At 42.3% G+C, this 18,760-nt stretch overlaps 1 protein-coding gene and 1 long non-coding RNA gene across 5 annotated transcripts in view; one reads left to right on the top strand and one right to left on the bottom strand.

Annotated features, from left to right (window-relative positions):
- Positions 1–9,056: 9,056 nt before the first annotated feature.
- LOC122865453 lies at positions 9,057–10,989 on the bottom strand. Its single transcript, XR_006375486.1, has 3 exons — positions 10,816–10,989; positions 10,084–10,129; positions 9,057–9,549 (listed from the first exon to the last, which is right to left on the bottom strand). It is a non-coding gene; the product is annotated as an uncharacterized LOC122865453 (long non-coding RNA).
- Positions 10,990–11,199: 210 nt separating this feature from the next.
- Positions 11,200–18,760, top strand: part of LOC122865451 (ras-specific guanine nucleotide-releasing factor RalGPS1-like) — a 156,410-nt gene continuing 148,849 nt past the window's right edge. For 3 of the 4 annotated variants that reach the window (XM_044173881.1, XM_044173884.1, XM_044173883.1), the window contains exon 1: positions 11,201–11,593. The gene's annotated coding sequence lies outside the window, so the exon portion shown is untranslated. Of the gene's footprint in view, positions 11,594–18,760 lie in introns of all 4 variants that reach the window. The other variant, XM_044173885.1, reaches the window with a different exon arrangement.

Below are 18,760 nucleotides of genomic sequence, written 5' to 3'. Positions count from 1 at the left end.
ATAAAACATATACATATATACAAATAGAAAACTATATATATTGGCTACATACATATTTAGAAATATAAATAAATAAAATCTGTGGATGTTCAAGTATATAGGCTAATTTACCTTCAGTTCTTATCACTACACCCTACTGTGTTGAGAGCTCAATTAGCAGTACCTAGGGAGGGCCAACAATGAAGGATAAAATTACAGTTCCTGCTTAATTTTGGGGAAGGGTCTTAGAAAGCCTTTCGAAATAGAATACTAGAGGGTCCCATGTTGTATGGAATTTTTGGGTTGACTCTCTAATGGAGTGTTTTATCTTTTCTAACTTAAGGAATAGCATCAGGTCACTCATCCAAGCCAAAGCTTTGGGTGGATGTTCCGATTTCCACCCCAACAAAATCCTTCTCTGAGCAAGAAGGGTAAGACCCTTAGGGTGTGCAGGAAATTGCATCTAGTCCTGTTCTTGGTGTAATACTGGGAAAAGATAGGCTAATGGATCGAACAAAGTCACAAACCTGGAAACAGCGAAAAAGGCTAGAGTGTTGTAATTTAAATTTGTAGGAAAGGGCATTAAAAGTGGCAAAAGTGCAGTCTATGTAGAGATCACTGACTTTATTGAGGCCTGCCCTTTGCCTTAGATCCTGTCTTTGCCGGCAAAGACAGGATCTAATTTGGCTGGGGGGAAGATGTGGTTACTACATATGGGACCATTAATAGAAAAATCTGTCAGATTGCAATTTTGTCTAAATTGAGACCAAATCCTAAGAGTGGAGGTGAGGAGTGAGTGAGGAGTATTGTTTAGGAGACAGAGGTAGCTTGGCAGTAACCAGTGCAGGGAGTGATGATGATATGCAGGTATTTGCTTCTGATTTGCAGCATTTGGGACGTGAATCCAATAAACTATTTTCTGTAGGTTTGCCGCACAGTAATAGAACATGAGATTGGGCAGGGCCAATCCCCCCTCTGCCCTATGCCTCTGAAGAAGCACCTTATGAACCCTGGGATGCTTGTTACCCCATAAAAATGAGGATCAACTTATCAACAAATCTGAAAAAAGATTTCGCTAAGAAAACTGGGATGCTCTGAAATCCAAAAATCTGGGTAGTATGTTCATTTTAACACACACAATTTTGCCTGCAAGGGATAAATTTAGTACACTCCACTACTGAAAGTCAATTTTAAGATTATTAATCAAGGGTATATAATTTTTGTCATAAGGACGAGATAGAGCACGGGTAACAGTACTTCCCAAATATTTAAATCCTGACCTAGTAAGAGAGAAGGGCATGTCTATTTCTGCAATTTAAGGGCTGAGCCGTTAACCGCAAAACACTCACTTTTTGAAAAGTTTAATTTATATCCAGAAAAACTGCCAAATCGATGTAGTATATTCACAATGTCAAGGGCACACAGCATGGGGTCCGAAATGTATAGCAACAGGTCGTCCGCATATAAGGACACTCTATGTTCAATATTTTTCCTGTAAATTACATTAAAATGTTGTGAGGGTTTCAGCATGATAGAAAGTGGTTTGATGGTCAAAGTAAAGAGGAGTGGGCTGAGAGGACAACCCTGCCATGTAGACTGTGACAGTGGAAAGGGTTTGGAACACAGTTTATTCGTTATTACTGATGCTTTAGGTGAGGCATTTAACAAGTGAACCCATGATATAAGTTTTGGACCAAATCCGAATATTTCCAATACTGCGAACAAAGAAGGCCACTAAACTCGGTCGAACGCCTTCTCCGCATCCAAGGAGACCACCACCTCAGGTGTCCCAGAGGATGCGGAGGAGTGGACGACACTAACGAGCCTGCGTATATTGGTAAAAGAATGACGATTCCTGATAAAGCCTGTTTGATCCATGGAATTATGTCTGTCATAACAGTATCTAACCTAGTAGCAAGAAGCTTGGCTAGATAGGGTTGACTGTTAGCTCACCAGAAGTCTTCCTTCTTAACCAATAACCCCTCCAAGCAAGGATATATTACCTGAAGACAGCTGACTGATGCCCTATGACCTAGGTATCAGACCGGGTCTCTAAAATCTAAATGCAGTTAAACATTATGTTAGAGCCTGCTTAAGAGACCAAAGTTAACTGTCAATAACCAGCTTGGTTGTATCACTTCTTTCAGGCCCAAAATGTCTTAGTAAATGTTTAGAGACAGGCTGGATAGCAACCAAGTGTATGTGCTGTAGTTTATAGGAGAATCTGGTGGTACCTCAGATAGCCTGAGACAGACTGCCTGAGGGAGACTCAAGACTGAGTTCAAGAGCCTTGCCCAGTATAACGAGGCGGTATCAAGCCTCCCATAATTATCACTTTAACAAAAATTCCAATTCAATTCAAAACAAATCCTCAGTTCACATAATAAAAACAAATCAACTACACATCAACACCTCTAGCAAACAGACAAAGTCAAACTGCTGTAACAGCAGTTTAAATACAATTCAATGTTTTCTGGACCTAATCAAATTCAAGCTAGTATTTTTTAGCAAGGAATCAACCCACTTCTAACAACAAATCAATGATTATCCAATAGTATTAGCAACAATCCCAATATTATTCAATAGCATTAGCAACAATCCCAATATTATTTAATACTATTAGCAACAAATCAAATATTATTCAACAATATTAGTGACTAATCAAATATCATTCAAGAACATTAGCAACAAATCAAATAGTTGACTTATAGCTGCTCAGTCAGGCATCGGGTATTGGAACTAAATAATTGGTAATAAAAACTTCCCTCTCTACCTCTCAACAAAATGGTCAGTCAAGAATAAAGAAAATCAAATTTAAAAAGAGTCTAGTCCACGGAGACTAGAATAGCAAAAGAACCACACGAAAAGGAAAAACCAATAGGCCACTACGCCCTTCTGTGTCTCCTTTTTATAAAGGTGGAGCACAGGAAAAACTCAAGCTCTCTTCTATATATGGTAAAAACATCAGATACAAACAATAGGGCCAAAGCCAAAGGGCCAAAGCCAAAGCTCAACCCCTCTACGTCAAAAATAAAACACGTGATGAGATACAAAAATTGCTAAACAAGCTGTTATCAGTAAGTCATTATTATTTTTAAGCGTGCATGAAGCTGGTATATATATAAAAAGGCGTGAATGTTGGTCACAACCGCCGACTCAATGGTTGAACAGGATGCTCTGCTCAACAGGATGTTGTGGTCAAGTATGTGCTGTTATTCGCTGTGGCAGGTGTCGCAGTTAGGAAGCAGAGTGCTAACTGTCAGAATTTGTGGAAATATGGCAAAAACTGTCAGATGTGCAAACAGAGTTCTTTTCTAATTCTCATTCCTGTGTGTCCTTTGTCATTGATTAATTACTGTCCTCAATTGTGTATCAAAGTTCCGTGGGGTATATCAAGGGGTGAGGCTCGGTCATATTCCATTCAGCCGGATCCTCAAAATCCTTCATGTTGCCTGGACTATTTCAAAGCGAGATTTTTCTTCCGGAACCGATGGAAGCACAGGATGAAGGGTCTTGGGGGTCGTCCTTCTGCGGGCTTTGGACCTAGTGAGCAGTGTGCTCTGTCGAGTTCTAGGGTTTTTTTTAAACATTGCTACATCTTTTAACTTTAAACAGTATGTGTGCGGACAAACATGACTGTGGTCATACACTGAACCCGGTATTTACCCAGGGTGTAAAAATATCCTCTGTGGAATTACTGGATATGACGTTATCAGACCACAGATGTATAGTTTTTAACTGTGATTCACCAGTTATTCATACTGTCTTACCGCGCTCCTCGTGCACTCGCGTCTTTAATGAGCAAAGCGTCTCAAAGTTCTGTGCCTTGTTTGATAGTCAAAGCCTACACCTGTCTGATTATTCCCATACCAATGATATGGCTGACCATTTCAATTCCATCTGCTTGTCTTCACTAAATATTATTGCACCTCTTAAGGTTAAGTCTAAGTTCTCAGCAAGAAAGCAGCCTTGGACAAATAACAATATTCACAGCTGTAAAAGGGAATGTAGGAAAGCAGAGTGCAGATGGAAAAAAATCCAGTGTCCAAGTACACTACAATATTATGAAGGACCTCACTGGCAGGAGTAGGTTCCTGTGGAGTACACGCAGTGTTTTGGGTCCCTTCTCAGGTTGCACTTTGTAAACTGGTCCATTATCAACTCTCTCCACAACACGGTGCACTACCTGCTCCCAGTAAGCCCGCAGCTTGCCAGGCCCGCCTCTCTCTGACTGGTTTTTCACCAGCACTCGGTCGCCTGGCTGAAGAACAACACCCCTGACTGCTCTGTCGTACTGCCTCTTGCCTTTGGCTGAAGATTTTTGTGGAGGTGGGTATGGGTAGCTGTCAGCTGCAGAGGGAGAGGTGGGGGAGTTGCTCAGGTGAGCAGCATCAAGGAGAGATAATTGGCACAGCTGAACCCGGTTAACTAATTATTCTCTCCTTAATTACAGTAGCATGCTGGACACAAGGAGAAAGAGAGAAGGAGAGGTGGTCGGAGGAACAACGGATGCAGAGAAAGAGTGTGTGGACAGAAAGAAAGAAAGAAAGAATACACTGAAACCCTGGTCTCAGCGTGGTGTCTCAGGGCCAAGAGGAACTCATGGTAGCACGATTACGCTACAATTTTTTACTGTTATTTGCTGCAATTTCATATGCAGAACGCATCCTTTTTGGCCATTTCTGTGCATATGTCTGTCGATCAGGTAGCTCAGGCTCTCTTTTGGGTGGGAACAGTAAGTCAACAGGTAATCGTGGAGGTCGACCAAAAAAGAGGAAGAATTGGGAAAAGCCTGTGGCCTTGTGCAGTTGTAGGCATGCACGATATGGGGCAGGTGATCTTTCCACTGACTTTTTTTCCCTCTTCCAGGGTACACATCATCTGAAGTAGTGTGTGGTTCAGTCTCTCCACTGGATTACCCTGCGGATGGTATTGTGTGGTTCGTGAATGACCAATACCAGCCAGCTGCTGCAACCTATTGAACAAACTGTTTTCAAACTCCTACCCCTGATCATGGTGGAGCTTCTCGGGATACCTGAAGCGAGGGATGAAGTCCTGGAATATCTTGTCGACTGCTGTTTTTCCCGATTTGTTCCTGGTTGGGTACACTTGAGCAAAGCGCGTGAAGCTGCTGCATGTTGGGCCAGTAAAACCTCTCACGGGCGAGATGGTTTACTTTCTCTGCACCAACATGGCCCATTGTGCAAGGTCTTAAGCACCATGGGTTTCCACTTCTCAGGGAGGACGAGCTGCCTGTGTTGTTCAGTCTGGCGATAGAGAATCCTGTCATCCACCTCCAGCTTCTTCCATTCATATAGCAGTCTCCTTGTCTCTTTCCTCATGTTTCTTTTCTCTGTTTCGTTGGGAGTCCAGTTTCGACATTTTAAAGAGACAAATTCTGTGATGGCTGGGTCCTCTTGCTGTGCTGCACAAATGTTTTCTGGTGGAACACTGAAATACTCTCAGGTGGTGCAACATCTACATTCCCACCATCAAGCTGCAAATCTGCAATCCAAGGCATGTCACTTTCTTGAACTGCTTTACTGCCTTGCCATACTGCAGACACAACCTCAGGTGACATGGTCTCTGTGTGCTCTTTCATGCCATCCTGAAGTTTCACAGGGTACCTTGACAGAGTGTCAGCGTCTGTGTTCATCTTCCCTGGCCTGTACTTAACATCAAAGTGAAAGTCAGCCAGCTCACCAACCCACCTGTGTCCATCGGCATTTAGTCTGGCAGTGCTAAATGCAGTGCAACTTGTTGTCCTGACGCTAGTTTATTACTGCTCCTAAACCTTCATTGGACGCATCAGTGTTCAGTATGAATGGGAGGTCAAAGTTCGGGTAAGCTAGGATAGGTGGATTAGTCAGCATGTCCACTAGCTTGGCTACAACATCCCTGTGATCTTCTCTCCATCTGATGGGTGTTTTGGACAGGAGCTGTCCTTTATCTCTCTTCCTAGCTCTGCCTTTACTTTTACTTGTCTGGTTCTGGGTGTTACTTTCATCAGTTTCAGTGGGTTTCTGCAGTAGTTCAAACAGTGGCTTAGCAAGCCGAGAGAAGTCTTGGATGAAGGAGCGGTAGTATTCAAGAAATCCCAGCAGGGACTTGACATCTCCAACTGTGCGATGCTCTTTCTCTTTAAGTGCCATCACTGCTGCCCAATACTGTGGATCGATCTTGACTCCTTCTCCAGACACCAATCGGCCAAGGTAACAAACCTCTCTTTTAAATAACTCGCACTTGGTTGGTCTCAGTTTGATACCGTGTTCCCTCATGTGGCTCGTCTGAGGTGGTGTATATGATCCTCAAAGGACGTGGAGTAACACAGCATTCATCTCGAATACCTTCCAGCACACCCTCAGTGCACCTCTGGAAAGCTGCAGGAGCGTTCGTCAAGCCAGATGGAATCTGTATCCATTCATATAACCCCCACGGTGTACTGAAAGCTGTTAGGTGTCTGGATTCCTCGGCCACAAACCCTTGGTGGTACGCACTGCCTTGATCCAGGATAGAGAACCATGTGTTGACTTTGCTTGCTGCTGGGAAGGTGAACAGAGATTTACTGGCCTGCTGTCAATAATTTCCTCTATACAGCCTAAACTGTTCTTGGTGGCAGGAAAATGTCATGCTTGGTAGAGTTGCAGACTGGGATTTTTACTGCTTTGGAGGCACCCGGGGCACATTGACTAATGCAGGAAACAGTTCTAGCCCCTCTGGTAGGACACTCTCTAAAGTGGGTTCAAATAGCATTGTTCCTCCCTGTGGCCACGACCTGACATGACACTTCACTTCACATATTTGGCCACTTGGAACTGTGAGACCTTTCTTTTGTACTCTAATGGTGTCATTTACAGGCTTTTCTTGGGCTGGAGTATCACTGATTACAGAGACAATGGTTTCAGCGGTATCTCAATGGAGCTTTAATGCCTCTGATAGTAAATCACTTAAACTGACACTCCCTGGCTTTTCAAGACTCTCTAGAATGATTTCCTCTATCACACTGAACCCTAGCAATAGACCACTAACACAGCTCTGACTCACTAGCATGAGTACATTAATGGCTACTTGGCCATGTTTTGCACTTTTGATTTCCACTAGTATTTCAGCCCACCCCTCAAAAGGTACATCTGTCCCATTAGCTGCTGTGATTCTGAGTGGATCTTCTGGCAGGAGGACTTCGAGTGACTGGATTTTAGCATCTAGTAAGTGGTTTTTTTTAGCCAGGACTTTTCCAGTATAGTAACCCGGGCTCCACTATCTAGTAGCATGTCAGTCTGCACACCATTGAGATAACAGGTAAGCATACACCTTTTGCCAGTTTTGCTACACGATTTCCTTTTCTTACTCTGTGTTTTAATGGTGGCTGGCTATTAGCTGTCATGGAGTCATGGCTGGTTACTGTGACAGGGGACTCTGGTTTTTGTTTGGTCACTGGTGATCCCTCCCCAGTGACCTCATCATGTTTCCCGCAGGCTTCGTCATCTTTGACAGGCAGCCAACAGCTTGGTGCCCTTCCTGGCCACACCTGAAACAGTGGTTGCAGCTTGCAGTCCCTCGAGTTATACATGGTTTGCATTTCCCCCTTGTGGCGGACTTGGATGGTTGCACAGTACTTACTGAGTTGGCCTGTGATGGCTCTGGAGTACTGGCCATAGGGGTGAGAGTTCATGTATAGCTGTGCGGTTCGCCCGGACTTCAGCTTGGGTTTGAAGAACGCTGACTTGAACTGGAGGCTGTTGTCTCTCCCCTTGTTGCGTGGCATTAACTGTGGCTGTTTTGGTTTTGTGTGTCTGACCTAGGCGTGCCTGCCTCTCAACCTCTTCACTAACTGACTTCGTCATTATCTCTAAGATAAAATCATCAGTTACACTTGTGTTGATAATGAGATATTTAAGGTCTCACCTAACATATGCATATTTCTCACTTATTCCCTGATACAGTGAGTGAAGAAAAACTCCATGGACAAGTTTGTTGTCATACTGAAACTCCGAGTTACCTTTCTGGGAAGCAAACAGTACTCTCTGTCATAGCCCCATTAACTGGTACATGAACTGTTGTGGCCTTTCTTTGTCCTGTTGTTTTGTATTGCTAAGCTCCTGAAATAACTCTGCACTATTCTTGTCTCGCAAGTGTGCTCTGAGGAAACGCTTGAGCTCAGCTAAAGTTAACCCATCTTTGGTCTTCAGCATGTCTTTACAAGTACCAGGCTTGATTATCTTTAGGACAGTACGAATTACCTCTGCGAAATTCTCAGATAGTCCTTCATTAATCTGCCTACACAGTGAGCTATAGCTAACATCAGCATCTGAGTCAGAAATATGTCCACTGTGTAGCTTGAATTCTCTGCGAGGCAGTAAAGCAGCAACATCTGTCAACTTTATCACCTCGGCTACCTGACTGGCTACAACTGGTGATCTGTCTGCCTTAACATTCACTACTGAAGGTGGCACTAGTAATTCAGTCTCTGCCACTAGCTGACATTGCTCTTCCGTAGCTGCTGGAGGTTGATGTAGTTCAGTGATGAGATGGTTGAAGACTTGCCAACTCGTCACTTTTCAAAAGGTCCATGATGAAGTTGTAGAGTTCCACCTCTGTTGCATCATCCCCTGGTAGATCTTCCTCTACCTCACCCTTGATGGAGGCTGCCAGCTTGTAGAGCACATCTGTTTTGGTGGAGTTAATCAGCTGATGGAGCTGCCGCTGGATTCCCCTTCGCAGTTCTTGTAGAGCAGACATCTCTTGACCTCAGCAGTCGATGATGTAGCACGTTGGTCCAGGAACTTGATGTCAGGTTAATTTACGGATGATTAGCTGCCATCAGGAAAAGGCGCTAATCCCGGACGAGCCCCCAAAATTGTTGCCCCCCCTGGTGGGTGTCAGGGAGGGGTATGTTCCTAAACCCTGCAACTGTATGTAGAAACAAAGAGGCAAAAAACTTTAGCTTGCGTTCTGCTTGACTGCAGGATTTATTCTGCCCTCAACATAGGAAATACTAAACCAATGACTTCCCGAGGTAATCAACAAAATGCTCGTTGTAGCATCAGGTAAGTTACAGTATCTTCACGTATAAGAGATATCACCATATTTTCAGAAAGTACATAAGTAACCATAGCATATGTAAATACTTTGCATATCAAACCATAATACACAACCTTACAGTGGGTAACTATTAAATTTACCTCTCATATTACTCCTACTCCTTTGTCACACATTCACAAATTACTGTATTTACATCTTGTCTAAAGTTAATAACAAACACACATACACAGGAAAACTGCTTAACAGAATGTGAGCTATATGCATTGACACTGTATGCATTTTCAGGTAGGTTAACAAAACAAAACAACCCCTTTCACGTGTCTCATTAGCATTTCTATTGTACTGTGTGTGCTACCCATTAGCAACAGGTCTGCTAGCATAGCATGGCAGTGTATAGCTAACATCTCCAGTTCAACATTACTGCAGAACCACTCAACTCTAAACATTGTACGTTGTCACCAAGGATCCACAAACTCTTATCCCTTATCCTGGGGTACATGCATGTGAGTTTCAGGAAAATGAACCCACCTGTATGTAGAAACAAAGAAGCAGAAAACTTTAGCTTGTGTTCAGTTTGACTGCAGGATTTATTCTGCAGCGCTTGCCTCTTAAGGGTTTTAGGTTCCTCCCAAGCGCTATGCGCCTTCTAGTGACCTGTTTAAATATCACACTGACACAGTAACAAGTTTAATCACTATTTAAGATACAATATAATAAAATATATATGGGTGTCTATTTGTTAACACATTTAACTTATTCTTTTATCCATGAACTGTACTAAAGTCCCAATGACTTTTTATACCTTTTTTTTCTTTTTCTTTTAAACTTCCTGTATATACATTTTTCTAACCCTTTACACCAGGTTCACATTAAACATTCTCTGATGTTACATCATTGTTGGCCTGTGCTGGTTTTGAATGCGTCTTCTGTCAACAAAAGGAACTTGCAAATAAGGATCACCTTCACAAAATCTCAGAGATTCAGTTTACTTTTTGGAAAACAATCAAGGTATGAAGGTCAGCTGAACTATAGAGAGGTGTATGATGAGATGTAATTGTTTACCAATGTCTTGAACTTGTTTTTCAGAGACAATTGTGGTGGCCTGCTTCTGCAACGACATCAAGCAGAATACATTATCATTGCCCATTTTGTAAATCAAGTCATTAAGTCATTCAGCTTCATACAGCATTTAAAAGGCATACATGGTATGTGTTCTGCTGTGGCATCTACAAACATTTGAATCTCTAGATTCATCTGGGCCAACAGAATCCAGGAAAAAAAGAATTTTGTTTCTTCTTAAGGTTCAAAAGTTACAGGCCAAAACATAAATGTTGTTGTTACAGCGCCACCACCTGGCCAAATTCAACACTGCACTCCCTCGGGTCCTCAGCAATTCACCCGCCAATTGTGAAGTTGATTGGACTAAGGTTGTCGAAAAAATTGAAGGACATACATACATACATACATACATACAGAGATTCCTTGCTTTATGGTTAGATTATTATCATTAATTAAATTTACTATTATTAAGTTTGACTAATCATTCACACAATTGTAATGACAAAGCCTTGATTTTCAAAGACTTAATTTAGTCTGAAATACAGTTTGCAGGCAGTAGATGTTTTACATTAATATTCATTTAATTTATTCATTAACATTGATTCATTTTTTTTTATTCATTCATTCATTATTGACTGACTGAATGAATGTGAAATCACGTTCAGTGGAAGGTTGCTTTTATGTTGAAATCAGTTCTTACACACTCCTACCCTAATGCCTGGTATTAGCACGTACCCAAACAACGCGGGGGCTAGCTTGACCGTGTATTTGGAAGTGGAGGCTGGCTTGGCACATATACATTACAGAAACGGTTCCGCTTTTATAAAAAAAGAACAACATTATTCTGCCCAAGAAAAAATGCCCCAAAAAGGCAATTACGACTGGGGTGGTCCATAGGGTGGCCAGGCTTTAGTTCAAGGTGGCCACGGCCACCCCTTGCCATCCCCAAAATCCGCCGATGTTTGTGTGACCCAGTCAAGCCTTTTTGTTTGAGGACATTTTACAAACGTACCAAGTAGTGCCTGTGATGTACGAGCCCACAGGCAGCTCGTGAAGGCATCATAGATGCACCTGCGTCTGAAAGACGCTGGCTTAGAGCCATGCTCTGAATGGCCTGCTGTTATTAGAGGCGGGAGCTCTCTGTGGAGCCGAGCGGATGATTAGGCAATACACCTGGCTGTCAAGAAAAGTGCGCCTACCTGTCACTTCCTGCTGTCGGTATTTTTTCACTTTCCCTTCTTTAACGACTAGAGATAATTTGGCAATCACTGCCATGATTGTATGATTTCGTCTAATGTATCCCGCACGGTTTGTGGACCCTGCAGATCAAACGTTACGACTTTGGCTTCATGTTCGGCTCAAATGAGGAGTAACCCCCCAGGATACCGCTGGGAAAACACCGCTTTGGTTTAATTAACCACCGTGGCTGGACACGTTTTAATGTGAACTCATATTATCGTCTTTATTAATACAGCAGCAGCAGCAGCAGCGAGGGACTCCGCCTGATGGAAAGGTAGGCACCACAGAGGCATTAGCATGCTTTAAATGTTAACGGGGAGATGAGGCTGTGCAGCGCTGATACACACAGCAGCAGCAGGCCCGGCTGGGGGATTCATGTGGGCTATAAACGCCGTGTCATACGTAGCTGCTGTCGTGACAGGACACTGTATGCGGACAGATACACCATTATTCATGGATATGGCCGCCGTGTTTATGTTTGTTGTTCAGGTGCGCAGATGTGTGTCCGTCTGCGACACCTGAAGTGAATCTGAGCTGTCAAAACATGTTTGTGTATGGCGCCCGGCTCCGGTGGGTGGGTGGGTGGCTGGACATTTATATCAACCCAGAAAATAGAGGAAAATTCCACAGTATGATCACATTGGTTATCATGCTTCCTGTAAGAATGGTAGTCTAACAATGATTTTCAAATGCTCTATGCATTGCTGTAATATTAACGTTACAGTAATGGACTAACCCTACCTAAAAATCACAAATGTGATACCTGACCTGATACTAAATGATACACAATATGGTCTTTGCCTCTTTACTGCAAACAATGGTTCTTTTCATTATGATTAATCTGTAGATTAGCATTACTTTGATCAACCAGTTAATCATTTAGTCTATAAAATATCAGAAAATAGTGAAGAATGTCCATCACAATTTTCCAGACCCCGAGGTAATGTCATTAAATTGCTTGGTTTGTCAGACCAACAGTCAAAAACCCAAAGATGTTCACTTTACAGTGAAAACAGAGAAAAGCAGCAACATTCTGGAAAAGCTGGAACCAGAGAATGCTTGACATTTTTGCTTGATAAACAGTTTTAACAGTTTAAAAAACAATGCAGGGTATAAATATACAGGCACACTGTGGCATAAACTTTCTGTTTCCCACTACAAGCAAGAAGCAGCCATCTCCATGGATACTGATGGGTGAATTACTGGCTGTGCTGTAAATGCACAACATCCCCAATCAAAAAACATGATATTATTTCATAGCACAGTGGCCATGTACTGTGAAATAGATGTCAGGACTTTTTTCTATTAAATGGCTCCATGTTTGTGCACAAGATAAAAGATGTATTTGTTTTTTTCTTTTAACATCGTATACTGTGGTTTTATCTAAACCCACCATAAAAAGTTAGTATGAGGAAATTAAGTGACGATTTATGTGTATGACCAAAATAATATATGAGGTAGCCAGATGGAATTTACATTTCTATTGTGTTTCCTCCATTATCTGGCACATGGACTTCCATTTAGGGTTAGTGGAGCAAGTCAGTACACTCATACAGGTGTTTTCACCTTTTTAGCTGGATTAAGTACAAACTGTGTTTGACATCTAATTCTCCTATTAGTTTTCCTTTGGACCTGTTAGGGTGGGACAAATTACACTTCTTCAGGGGTAAGCATGGTTACCACGCCACGTGTGCAGTCTCATTTGCAGCTGTGTGTGCACTGTCCGCAACACTTGATGTGTACGTAATCACGCACCTTTTTCCGTGCGGGAGTTGCCATTGCTCTCTAACTCTGTAGTGGGTGTCGTAATGCTGCATGTCACCATTGTACAGTATGTATGTTGTTTTTTTTTCTCTAGCTGCCTCCTCGTTCTTCTTGTCTCTAAACATTTGTTGGCTATCTGGTTGCCTGTGTTTTCTTGTGTTTTTGAAGGGGAAGGAAGGGAAAGTGATTGGGTCAGGGTGCCACAGACCTTCAACAAGGAATCGCGTGCAGTCAGCCTGGCCACAGACAACAATGTTTGAAATTTTGAGAGGCACGCACTGGGCCCGAGAGCCAGCTGCAATTACGTAACTGCAGATGTTTGAGGGTGTGAGCATGACATTGCAAAGACGAGTGCAAGAACCATGCAGAGGACCTTATTAGTACATGGAGTTTGGTGATTTCATGGTTAATGCTGTGGTTTGTGGTAATTTGATTAATTTCATTTTAGTTAAGTAAATTGTATTCTTTCCCAGCAAGTCACTTCAACAGCACAACATATTATAAACTGAAATGATAAGGGCCTTAAACTTACTTAAACTTAAAATAACTGATTTGTTTGCCCACGTGGAAGCAGTGAAAACAAGCTGTGAGCACACTATTATGTTACTTACTGTCAAAGGTGACATATTATCACATTTTAAGTTGATATGGTGGGCAGGTGGAGTAGGCCTACAGTGGTTTTTAGAGCTTTTTCAGCCTGCTGCTGGAAACTGGTTAATTGATGAGAGCTGTGAGACTGAACCAAAACAATGGGCTGAAAGACTCTGTAATGCTAAAGGAAACTGCAGAGTTGGTGATAATTCTCTGTGGGTTCATCACTACGAGCAAAATGTTTCACATACAATTAGTCATATGATCTATTGTTGATATAAAAATACTGATTACAGTTAGAGATGTCCTGAGTAGAGCTAGCCTGATTAACTGGCCGATATCAGCTGTTTGCAGATATATTGGTATCAGTGTATTTGTCTCCCGATGATTAACAAGAAATGTCAGTAGGCTACAGAAATGCCGAACTAGGTTAGAGGTAAGGAAACAGTGTTAAACTTGTCTGTTGTCTGGTTTGTGTGCTCTCTGCAGCCAAAAGAAAACATGATTGGGACATTCCCAATTATAGTCGCTTTAAGGCTTATGCATTTTTACCTAACTTTCAGGCCTTTTGTAGAGGGGTTGTGAGTCAAGATCTAGTTTCAATACCATTTAACGTTAATAATAATAATAATAATATGCTCACATGGCATATATTCTTATATATATTTGTGTCAGGAGTACTAGTTGGTTTCTGGGTCTTGGGCAAAATCTGCTGTTGCATAGTAGCCTATGCTGTGTGCACTGTACCTGATAGGTACTTAATAGTTTTAAGATAAATACACAGTGAACAGGGGGTCAGTAGGAGCCCACAACAAATTTTTGCCTCTGCCCCCCCCCCCTCCAGCAGGTTAATCTGGCCCTGCCTTTAGTATCTCTTTAACATGTTGCAGTGTCAGTGTGACTGTCTTCTTTGAAAGGCTGTAGGTTAGGAAAAGGTTCCAGTGTCTGTTGCGAATGAATCAGAAATGATCAGGCTGGTTTAGATGCAGTTACTGATGGTCCAATGAAGCCACCATTTCAAATATGTTAGTTTGCAGAAATGCATGCATTGTGATACTGTTGTTTTATGGGGCAGTGTGTTATGTTGCTGGCTGACAAAAAAACCTTTTTAATAGGAGTCACAAGCTGTAGCTCAATATACGTGTTGAGTCAATGAAATAAAGACTTTACTCGACAATTCTTATTTATTCATGGAAAAATCCAGCTGTCCCCATTGGAGTGGATCCTCTTATCCCTCAAGCTGTTTTGATGCTGTAGATTCACTCTGATTGATCAGATGAGCTCCTGGTGCCATACATGCCTACTCTTCTGCCCACAGAAAGTGATAATAATCCAAACAGCAGTGAGGTAGAGCTACATTCATAAACAAAGAGTTTCCCTTGTAAGAGTTTCCCCTTGGGGATCAATAAAGTATTTCTGATTTCTGTTCTTTAAATCAGCCTGCTGTAGGTCAGCTGTTCTTGAAGCTGTGTGGACCCTCCTCACACATCATGGCCATCCTTACACACTCCCATTCTGCAGATAGTAAAATTCAGCTGCTCTTCTGTAGCATATCCTGCCTCATGAAAAGACACAGGGCTAAGTACCGTATATTCTCAAATAGTGGCTTTTATTTAGCTCTGTGGGACAGGCTTATATTAGAAACAGGACTGGGTTGCACCAGCTATGCCTAAGTTCAAAAGTTCAAACTTAGGTCGGAGTTTACGCGCTACTAACATTGTAAGGGTTGTCATGGTGCATTGTTTTGAAAGGTGGGATCACTTAGATGAAGAGGAGCAAATTTTACTGGCTGTTTTGCGTCGGCAACGCGTTCTCCGTGATAGATTACACCCCTTGGACATTTATGATGACTTTGATTTATACTCGCATTTTCGTTTTCCACGAGCGGAGATATGGTGGATTACTGACCTGCTGGCAGAAGAGTTGCAACATGACACTGACAGAAAAGGGGCCCTTAGTGTCCGACACACTTGTAGGGAAGGAATAAGATATTTTGCTACAGGATCATTTCAAAACTTGGTTGGTGATTCAATTCAAGTGCATAAATCTGTGTGTAGAGCAATAAGATCATTATGGCAGCGCTTTAACAACTATGTTAAGTTTCCAACTCAACCTGGGGAACAAAATATGATCTGTCAGAAGCTCTACCAGATAGCCGGACAACAAGAATGATTTTGTGAACAGGAAGGGATACCAGACTGTGTGTGATGCTGACCTTATTACAAAGTCTGTGATCAAATGGCCAGGGGCAAAGCATGACTGCTTCATCCTCAAGCAGTTTAGCCTTTGGAGAGTCTTTGAGGCAGGAAGATCCCCTGGGAGGTTGCTGGGAGACTCAGGGTATCCCCTGAGAAAATGGCTTATGACCCCATACATAAACCCAATGAGCAGTGCTACATTTCAGCACGCACTAAGACCAGAAATGTGGTCGAATGGTACATAGGTGTTCTGAAGAACCAATGGGCCTGTTTGCAAAGAGGTATCCAATTATATTTCATTCAAGTTAGAATCTATGGCCCCGACCATGGCTCTGAAATATTAGTATCCTAACTGTGCTGTGTATTGATAAATCCATGGCGCTGTCCGTGGTGCTGAAGTAGCAGACGGTTTATAATTGTGACTTTTTATCCGAGTCCCGCACTTCTATCAGTTTTGTCTTGGATCTACATTATTTTTTTTTTTTTTACACTATATAAAGATACACCATGAAACCATGATTTCTAGCCTTGTAGAGACCTAGCGTATTCTATGCCCCAAGCTAATACCTTCATGCCTTCCTTTGGTCATATAGGCATCTTAATGGAGCCTGACAGAGCTGCAGCTGTAGCTGATGCCTGTGTTGTCGGTCACAACCTGGCAATAATGTGAAAAGTACTAGGGCTTACCAAACTAAGACCAGCTTAATTTCTTTGTTAACTCATTGTAAAGCACGCTTTATTCAGACTTGACAAAAACAAAGTAAAAGTCACCAAAACCGTCTTAGTTAGTCTTTCCACCCAACAATCACCAACTCTGGTTTGGTGGAAATAAAGCTTTAAGTCACTGAGTTAGATGTGAAAAATATTCTGGCTCTACAGCTGTTGCTACCTCTCTGATGCCCGACCTCCCTCTCACTCCTCTCCCACTTGACGCCTCTCATGTCTCTGCCTGAACCTGTGACTTTATCGTCCCTGGAGTCAGAGTCCTGGTCGGAGCCACTATAAATCACCTCTGTACTGTATTCCCTCTCGTCAAACTGGCCTCTGTCTGTCCTGGTCCGGCCGTGTTCACTGGGAGGCTGCCTGCTCGCCCGGCTCCAGTTCAACAACAATTTCCTCACTCACTTTCTCACTCCACGTTGTTTCTGTTGTCACATGCCGATGGTGCAACCGAACAACACCTGTTAAATGAGGCTTTTTGCATGTCACTCGTAGCATGCTCCATAATCAAGAGAAGTGAGCCAGGGCATATTTGTTATGTGCTTTCATGGCGGTTTGCATTTAAGTGAAACTATCAAACATTCTATCGAACAATTTTCTTATTGCTGTTGATGAAGTGTCTATCGCCGGTACAGTGCCTTGCGAAAGTATTCGGCCCCCTTGAACTTTGCGACCTTTTGCCACATTTCAGGCTTCAAACCTAAAGATATAAAACTGTAATTTTTTGTGAAGAATCAACAACAAGTGGGACACAATCATGAAGTGGAACGAAATTTATTGGATATTTCAAACTTTTTTAACAAATCAAAAACTGAAAAATTGGGCGTGCAAAATTATTCAGCCCCTTTACTTTCAGTGCAGCAAACTCTCTCCAGAAGTTCAGTGAGGATCTCTGAATGATCCAATGTTGACCTAAATGACTAAAGATGATAAATAGAATCCACCTGTGTGTAATCAAGTCTCCGTATAAATGCACCTGCACTGTGATAGTCTCAGAGGTCCGTTTAAAGCGCAGAGAGCATCATGAAGAACAAGGAACACACCAGGCAGTTCTGAGATACTGTTGTGAGAAGTTTAAAGCCGGATTTGGATACAAAAGATTTCCCAAGCTTTAAACATCCCAAGGAGCACTGTGCAAGCGATAATATTGAAATGGAAGGAGTATCAGACCATTGCAAATCTACCAAGATCTGGCCGTCCCTCTAAACTTTCAGCTCATACAAGGAGAAGACTGATCAGAGATGCAGCCAAGAGGCCCATGATCACTCTGGATGAACTGCAGAGATCTACAGCTGAGGTGGGAGACTCTGTCCATAGGACAACAATCAGTCGTATACTGCACAAATCTGGCCTTTATGGAAGAGTGGCAAGAAGAAAGCCATTTCTTAAAGATATCCATAAAAAGTGTCGTTTAAAGTTTGCCACAAGCCACCTGGGAGACACACATGTGGAAGAAGGTGCTCTGGTCAGATGAAAACAAAATTGAACTTTTTGGCAACAATGCAAAACGTTATGTTTGGCGTAAAAGCAACACAGCTCATCACCCTGAACACACCATCCCCACTGTCAAACATGGTGGTGGCAGCATCATGGTTTGGGCCTGCTTTTCTTCAGCAGGGACAGGGAAGATGGTTAAAATTGATGGGAAGATGGATGGAGCCAAATACAGGACCATTCTGGAAGAAAACCTGATGGAGTCTGCAAAAGACCTGAGACTGGGATGGAGATTTGTCTTCCAACAAGACAATGATCCAAAACATAAAGCAAAATCTACAATGGAATGGTTCAAAAATATACATATCCAGGTGTTAGAATGGCCAAGTCAAAGTCCAGACCTGAATCCAATCGAGAATCTGTGGAAAGAACTGAAAACTGCTGTTCACAAATGCTCTCCATCCAACCTCACTGAGCTCGAGCTGTTTTGCAAGGAGGAATGGGCAAAAATTTCAGTCTCTCGATGTGCAAAACTGATAGAGACATACCCCAAGCGACTAACAGCTGTAATCGCAGCAAAAGGTGGCGCTACAAAGTATTAACTTAAGGGGGCTGAATAATTTTGCACGCCCAATTTTTCAGTTTTTGATTTGTTAAAAAAGTTTGAAATATCCAATAAATTTCGTTCCACTTCATGATTGTGTCCCACTTGTTGATTCTTCACAAAAAATTAG

This window comes from Siniperca chuatsi, linkage group LG18 (assembly GCF_020085105.1).
Source record: "Siniperca chuatsi isolate FFG_IHB_CAS linkage group LG18, ASM2008510v1, whole genome shotgun sequence".
Taxonomy (NCBI): domain Eukaryota; kingdom Metazoa; phylum Chordata; class Actinopteri; order Centrarchiformes; family Sinipercidae; genus Siniperca; species Siniperca chuatsi.
Note: the sequence above shows the minus strand (reverse complement) of the source record. Positions and strands in the feature narration are given on the sequence as shown.